Source organism: Macrobrachium rosenbergii, chromosome 41 (genome assembly GCF_040412425.1).
Source record: "Macrobrachium rosenbergii isolate ZJJX-2024 chromosome 41, ASM4041242v1, whole genome shotgun sequence".
Taxonomy (NCBI): domain Eukaryota; kingdom Metazoa; phylum Arthropoda; class Malacostraca; order Decapoda; family Palaemonidae; genus Macrobrachium; species Macrobrachium rosenbergii.
The window spans coordinates 50,341,227-50,348,726 of record NC_089781.1 but is presented as its reverse complement, the minus strand read 5'-3'; the positions used below and the strand labels follow the sequence as shown (position 1 = coordinate 50,348,726).

The 7,500-nt window shown below is 40.6% G+C and overlaps 1 protein-coding gene across 3 annotated transcripts in view; it reads left to right on the top strand.

Annotated features, from left to right (window-relative positions):
• The window catches only part of LOC136826856 (golgin subfamily A member 6-like protein 2), a 324,849-nt gene that overhangs the window by 117,328 nt on the left and 200,021 nt on the right, over positions 1 to 7,500 (top strand). The window lies entirely within an intron of this gene.

Genomic DNA, 7,500 nt, shown 5'->3' with positions numbered 1-7,500 from the left:
TAAAATTAAAATCCCACACCTGGACAGGATTAAGATGTTGACACAGACTCTTGGAAGTTCTAACCTTTTGCTTTTACCTACCCAAATACCCCTACCCAAATCCCTGAAAAATTTTCAACAAAAGCAAGTCCCCAAAGACACGGGTATACGAAATACCATGCCTCAACTGTGTCAAATCGTATATCATTTTTACTGGTAAATCACTCCCCCTGAGATTAATACAATATAAAAGGTCAGTACAGTATGGCCAACAGAGCTCAGCTATTTTTAACCATACAAATAACCATAACCATAGGATAAACTGGAATGCATCTCGTGTAATTTATAGCAGCAATTGTCGGTTCAAAAGCCAGATGGTGGAATCAGCCCTGATTAAACAAAGAAACACAATGAATCTGTCAAAAGGATCATTGGACTCAGATATTATAAATAAAATCTTCCTCCAACCAGCGATTAAGAAGCTATCAACTGGAGTGATGTAATGGATTTCTTGGTATAAATACTGCCTGTCTGTATTCCTTACTTCATTCATATACTTGCCAGTAGAGGGAGACCGTTTGGCCTCTGAAATATAGCAATAACTTTCTACCTTTGCCATTTCTATTGGCTGCCTCTATTAGATGGATTTCTGTTTTAACAGAAAATATTTCAGTCATATATATTATATATATATATATATATATATATATATATATATATATATATATATATATATATATATACATATATATATATATATATATATATATATATATATATATATACATATATATATATATATATATATATATATACATACATATATATATATATATATATATATATATACATATATATATATATATATATACATATATATATATACATATATATATATACATATACATATATATATATATATATATATATATATATATATATATATATATATATATATATATATATATATATATATATATATATATATATATAATATATATATATATATATATATATATATATATATATATATATATATATATAAAATAAGAAAGGCCCATAAAACACTATTTAAACGTTGAAACCATATATATATATATATATATATATATATATATATACACCTACAGTAAACTCCCGATATTCTCAGACTCAGCAATTCGCAGAATTTTCTGTGGAACCTATCCATAAATTATTCATGGAAACCCATCCATTCACGGAGTTTTTCGTAGAACAATATTCTGTATTTTCCTATTATTTTCTTGACTAAATACTGTACTGTATCTACATATACATTTTATGATAAAATAATGATTTAAAATAATAATTTTTAAGTATGTAACTTACCCAGTAGTTACATTGCTTTTGTTTTGAACCAAACGGAACTAGAATTCAAATTTTGCGCCAGCAAAACAAAAAACAATATGGCGGCTAGGAAATACCCCCTCTGTCCACTGGTGGAGGAGTGAGAAACTACTTTAACAAAAATTCAGTTGTTTCTGCTGGCCTATGCTGTTCACACTTGTTTGCAGCATCTGCTAGAATTCAGAGAGATTGGGATGAAGGGAAGTGAAAAATTAATTCTACTAGGATGAAAAAATTAGATTCTGAAAGGAAGCAGAAAGCTGCAGTTAGGGCTTCCTCTAAGGAAGTAGATAATCAGGATCATGAACTTTCCATTTCTCCCATTAACATCCCTCCTGTTAATCAGCCTGTTCCTTCACCCGATCTCCTTTCACCCAAAACCGATGCCGTAACCAGCCTCGAAGCCCACGTGAACATGAAATTCTCGTTAATGCTCCAAGCCATTGAGAAGTTGGGAGCCTCTGTAAAATCCTTGGAGGATAAAGTGACGAATGTTAGTGTTTGTGAAGTGGAGAAGGTGGCTACTCGGCCCGCTCGTGCTCCTAGGCAAAGGTCCCTGCTAGACTCCCCGTCCCCCGGGAGGAAGCATACTGGAGGCCCAAGAGAGGTGAGTTGGGTCTGCTCCCGGGTAGTCGCCCCCTCAGGCGGATCTGATGTCGACTCCCAGACCACTAGGGAGCGCCATTGGAAAGGCGTCTCCAGAGAAGAGTTTGCAAACCTATTGAGTTTGGGAGAATCTTCGCCCAGACGCCAATGGTCTTCTTTGGACAAGTCTCGCCCGCTTAAGAGGTCTCGCGGTGTCTCGCCTGAAGCGGTACCTAAGAAGCAAACGCTTATTCATGCGTCTACTTCCCCTGGTTGTAGCTGGTGGGAGGCTCAGGAGGTTTTTTCACCTTCCCGAGACGTTGAGAGAGCACTGGCTCCAAGGCGCCGATTATCCTCTGATAAGAAGAGTAAGAGGATTTCGCTTGATATGGAGGTGCAAAAGCAGTCGTTTTGACTGGATGATGGAATAACGCCTGAGCGCCAGTATCGGAAGCGCACTCTTGCGTCTGAAACCCTGACTTGTTCGTTGGCGCCAACTCGCCACTCGTCTGCCAGATGTTTGACTTCTCAAACACAGATTTCCAAGTAGGAAATTGAGGACCTTTCGACGAATGCCATTCAGGCGAAGTTGGATAAGATTTTGGGTTTGGTGCAACCCATGCAGACCAAGACTCGTTCTCTTGTAGTTGTTTCGCCTACACATTCGGAGGAGGAAGCAGTCAAAGCAGACAATGAGGAAATAGCACAGGAGAGTCACAATTCCACCGCCTTCAAGAAACTTTTGAAATTCTTCGTTGAGAGTTTTCCGGATTCGTTCTCTCATGTAGCGCCTTCCTCTCCGGACTCTTCTCTTTCGAGGGATTGGAAGAAGAGTGCTTCACAACTTACGAAGATTGTTTTGTCTTTTTCAGCTCGGAAAGCACTAAAAGGAATCGATGCTTGGCTACTTAAGAAAATGGAGCAGGGCAAGACTGTCTTCTGTTTTCCTCCTTCCAGATTGACGTCTCAGAGATGACTCTGCTACGAGACCGGGAAGCCTTCTCTTTGGGAGTTTCTGCCTCCTCCCAAGGAGACTTCTTGGGGTTTATTGACGCTTTGAGATGTTCAGTTTTTAATTTGGCGAAGGTTATGTTTTCTACACTCGAACTGGATCACCTGTTGAAGCACATCTTTTGTATTTTTGAAGTGGTCAGTTTTTTGGACTGGTCCATTGGAGCGTTGGGCCGTAAGATTTCGGCATGTTCTTCTTTAGATGAGGAGACATTTATGGAGTTATCGGGAGTCCTTAATGTGTTAGATCAAGGAGTTATTGACGCTGCTTTGGGACTGACTGCTGTTTTCCTTAGGCATTCTTAAAAAGAGAGAATTATGTTCTTTCCTTATGAAGGGTGTGTCAAGAATTCAGAGGTTGGCATTGTTGTTTGCACCTCTTAATAATAAGTACTTGTTTCCAGAGGAGCCGTTGGTGGAGATTTCTGCAGCTCTTCAGAAGAAATCTATGCAGGATTTACTGGCACAGTCCTCCAGAAGAACAAGAGAGGCTACTGTTGCTTCGCCAGTTGTACAGCCGACTTCCTCTTCTTCGTCTTCATCTTAGTGTGGAATGCCCTTTCGGGATAGAGGAGGTTATAGAGGATTGGCAAACTCTACAGGAAGAATAAGGGTCCCTCTTAGATCAATTAAGAAAGTTCCCTAGTCTGCCAACAAGAAGTGAGAAACACATCCTCTGTGCACCAGTGGGAGCAAGACTTCTACAGTTTTGGAGGTGTTGCAAAAAGATAGGAGCAGAGAGCTGGGTTGTGGAGACTCTGAGAAGGGGCTACCGTATTCCTTTTATGGTTCAGCCCCCCCTTTCAAGAGTACCGATAGCTTTGACGGCTTACTTAGGCGATTCAAAGAAATACATGGCGCTTTCCGAGGAGGTGTCGACCCTGTTAGACAAGAGTGGTAGAAGCAGTGGAAGATCAGAGCTGTCCAGGCTTCTACAATCGCCTGTTTTTAGTTCCAAAAGCTTCAGGGGGTTGGAGACCTGTGTTGGATGGCATCGCTTTAAACAAGTTTGTAAAACAGACAAAATTCTGCATGGAGACCAACAACACGGTTCTATCATCCATCAGACAGGGAGATTGGATGGTAACGGTGGACATGCAGGACGCATATTTCCATGTCCCGATCCACCAAGAGTCTTGGAAGTACCTACGTTTTGTATTCGGGAACCAAGTTTTCCAGTTTGGGGCTCTCTGTTTCGGCCTTTCGACAGCACCTCAAGTTTTTACCAGGATTCTAACCCCATTCTTGAAATGGCTTCATCAAGAGGGGATCAGGATATCTCTTTATCTCGACGACAGGCTTCTGTGGTCGGGAACTCGAGTGAAGTGCACAGAGGATCTTCAAGTAACTTTAAGTTTGGCAGAGGATTTGGGTCTTCTAATCAACCATCAGAAGTCGTGTCTGACCCCTTCTCAGAAGACAGTATATATGCTAATTCAGATAGATGCAGTGAATTTTCGGGCTTCTCCGTCGACTCAGAGAGTCGATTCTTGCCTAAAAAAGTTTTGAAATTTCTTACTCTCAGAACTTGCTCTGCGAACAAATGGATGAGCCTTCTGGGGACGTTATCGTCCCTAGAGATGTTTGTGAATCTGGGTTGCCTCCACATGAGACCTTTACAGTTTTATCTGAAAGCGAAGTGGCGGAGGAAGGAATTCCCAGACTCCTTCGTTTTCGAGATTTCCAAAGAAATCAAGAAGGATCTACTTTGGTGGCTGTCAAGAGAAAGATTGACGGAAGGAGAGTCTCTAGCTCCGCTGAACCCTGACCTAACATTCTTTTCAGCCGCATCCGACCAGGGATGGGGTGCGGTTCTAGGGGACTTGGAGACGTCGGGAGTTTGGAGCAAAAGCCAACAGAAGTGGCATATCAACATGAAAGAATTGGTAGCTGTTCATCTAGGGTTGACAGAATTTGCAGAACAGATCAGAGGGAAGGTGGTTGTAGTCCATTCAGACAATGTAACAGCTCTGTCATATATTCAGAAATAACGAGGCACTCACTCGTTCTCCCTTTATGAGGCGACGAGGATTCTGCTATTGTGGCTGAAGCAAAATCAGACACAAATATTAACAAGGTTTGTTCAAGGGAAACTAAACATAAGGGCAGACTTGCTCAGTCGCAAGAAGCAAGTGATCTCGATGGAATGGACTTTGCACCCCATGGTATGTCGACAAATATGGAAGTGTTGGGGACTCTGCTGGTAGACCTATTTGCCACAGCCAAGCTTGGGCTATGGATGCCAGGGTTCAGAATTGGGAGAATCTGGACGTGTACGCCTTCCTGCCATTCAAGATAGTCAGGGCAGTATTGAACAAACTCAGGACTTACAAGAACGTCAAAATGACTCTGATCGCCCCATTTTGGCCATCGAGGGAATGGTTCCAGTATCTACTGGAACTTCTGATAGATTATCCAAGGCCTCTACCTCAGAAGGAGGGATCTTATCAGGCAGCCTCACGTAGGAAAGTTCCACAAAGGTCTGTCAGGTCTAGCACTAACCGCATTCAGACTATCAACCGTCTGAGTACAGTGCCTCCAAGGGAGGTGATGAGAAAGACGCTATTTCTAGTAGCCTTAGCTACAGCGAAGAGGGTAAGTGAATTGCATGCCTTAAATAAAAAAGTAGGTTTTGCAAAGGGTAACGCTATTTGCTCCTTTAATATGTGTTGTATGGCTAAGAATGAAACCCCATCCAGGCCTTGGCCACAGTCGTTCAAGATTCGTAATCTTACAGATCTAGTTGACGGGGAAGAGGAGAGACTTATGCCCCATTAGAGATCTCAAGTTCTATATTCAAGCGACCAAGTCTATTAGAGGTAATTCGGACCATCTGTGGTGCTCTGTTAAGAATCCTTCTCGACCCCTCTCAAAAAACACGTTGGCATTCTTTATTCGGAGTGTAATAGTGGAGGCTCATGACAATTTGGATGAGGCAGAGTACAGTGTTTTGAAAGTTGAAACTCATGAAGTACGAGCGGTTGCGACCTCCCTGGCCTTCAGACGCAATTTGTCTCTTTCCTCTATTATACAAGCGACCTTTTGGAGGAGTAGGTCAGTTTTCACCTCACATTATCCAAGAGATATGGAGGCCACATATGATAATTGCAGTACCCTAGGTCCTTGTGGTTTAGGCTGGCATGGTATTGGGTGAAGGTGATAAGGAAGTGCAACCTTCCTTTGTGTCCCCTTCTCCTTGACGCAGATTTTCGAGTTTGCTGGGGAGCCAGGGGGTACATGGTGCTGTGCGTTTAGGAGTACCTCTCAGTCATTAGTTCTTTTAAGGGGTTTAATTTTGGTGTAGGCTAGTGGTGATACCCATCGACTGTTTTATATTTTTTGGTTGGTACTGCGCCCTGAGCAGGGGCTTTTGTCTGGTCATCCTTTGTGTCCTACGAACCCTTGTAGGTCACAAGGATAATTTACTTGCTATAGACGTCCCATGGCTCCCTCGCCACGTCTAGCAGTTAAGAAGAGCTCCATATTTATGAGGTAGAATCATTATGGATGGCTCACTTAACAGGTAAGGAACTTACAACACTTCTTTTACCCAATAAAAGAATAACAACACAAATTAGATATAGTTCTGTCTATTCATGGTCCCACCTTCTTTAGTGTGGGCAATGTAACTACTGGGTAAGTTACATACTTAAAAATGACATTTTCATAATAAAAGTTTTAAGTATACTTACCCAGTAGTTAACTACACATGATCAAAGCCCTCCCTCCTCCCCTCTCAGGAATGTAGGGCATAAACGACTGAATTTTTGTGTTAAAGTAGTTCCTCACTCCTCCACCAGTGGACAGAGGGGGTATCTCGTAGCCGCCATATTGTTTTTTGTTTTGCTGGCGCAAAATTTGAATTCTAGCTGCCATTCGGTTCGAAACAATAGCAATGTAACTACTGGGTAAGTATACTTAAAACTGTATTTTATTATGAAAATGTCATTTTTATATATTAACCCTTAAACGCCGAGCCTCTATTTACAAAAGTGTCTGCCGTATGTCGTTATGCGTCGGGAGTTAGCGCTGCTGCGAAAAAAGTTTTTTTTTAAATCACAGCATGCTTAGTTTTTAAGATTGAGTTCATTTTTGGCTCTTTTTTTTGACATTGCCTGAAATTTAGTATGCAACCATCAGAAATGAAAAAAAATATCATCATATATAAATATTGAAATATATGACAGCGCAAAAAAAAATTTCATATATAATTGTATACAAATCGTGCTGTGAGCAAAATAGTTAAAGCTAATGAGTTATTTTTTTTCTTTGTATTGTACACTAAATTGCAATGATTTTGGTATATAACAAATTGTAAAACAATCAAAGCAACACAGAGAAAATATTATCACAAAATGATGCATGAATTCGTAACACGTGGACGTAAAAAAAGTTTTTTTCAAAAATTCACCATAAATCAAAATATTGTGCTAGAGACTTCCCGTTTGTTGCAAAATGAAGGTAATTGATTTAATATTACTAGACTGTAAGTGTTTTAGCATACAATTGCAGTTTTCGACCATTTCGATCAAGTTAAAGTTGACCGAAGGTCGAATTTTT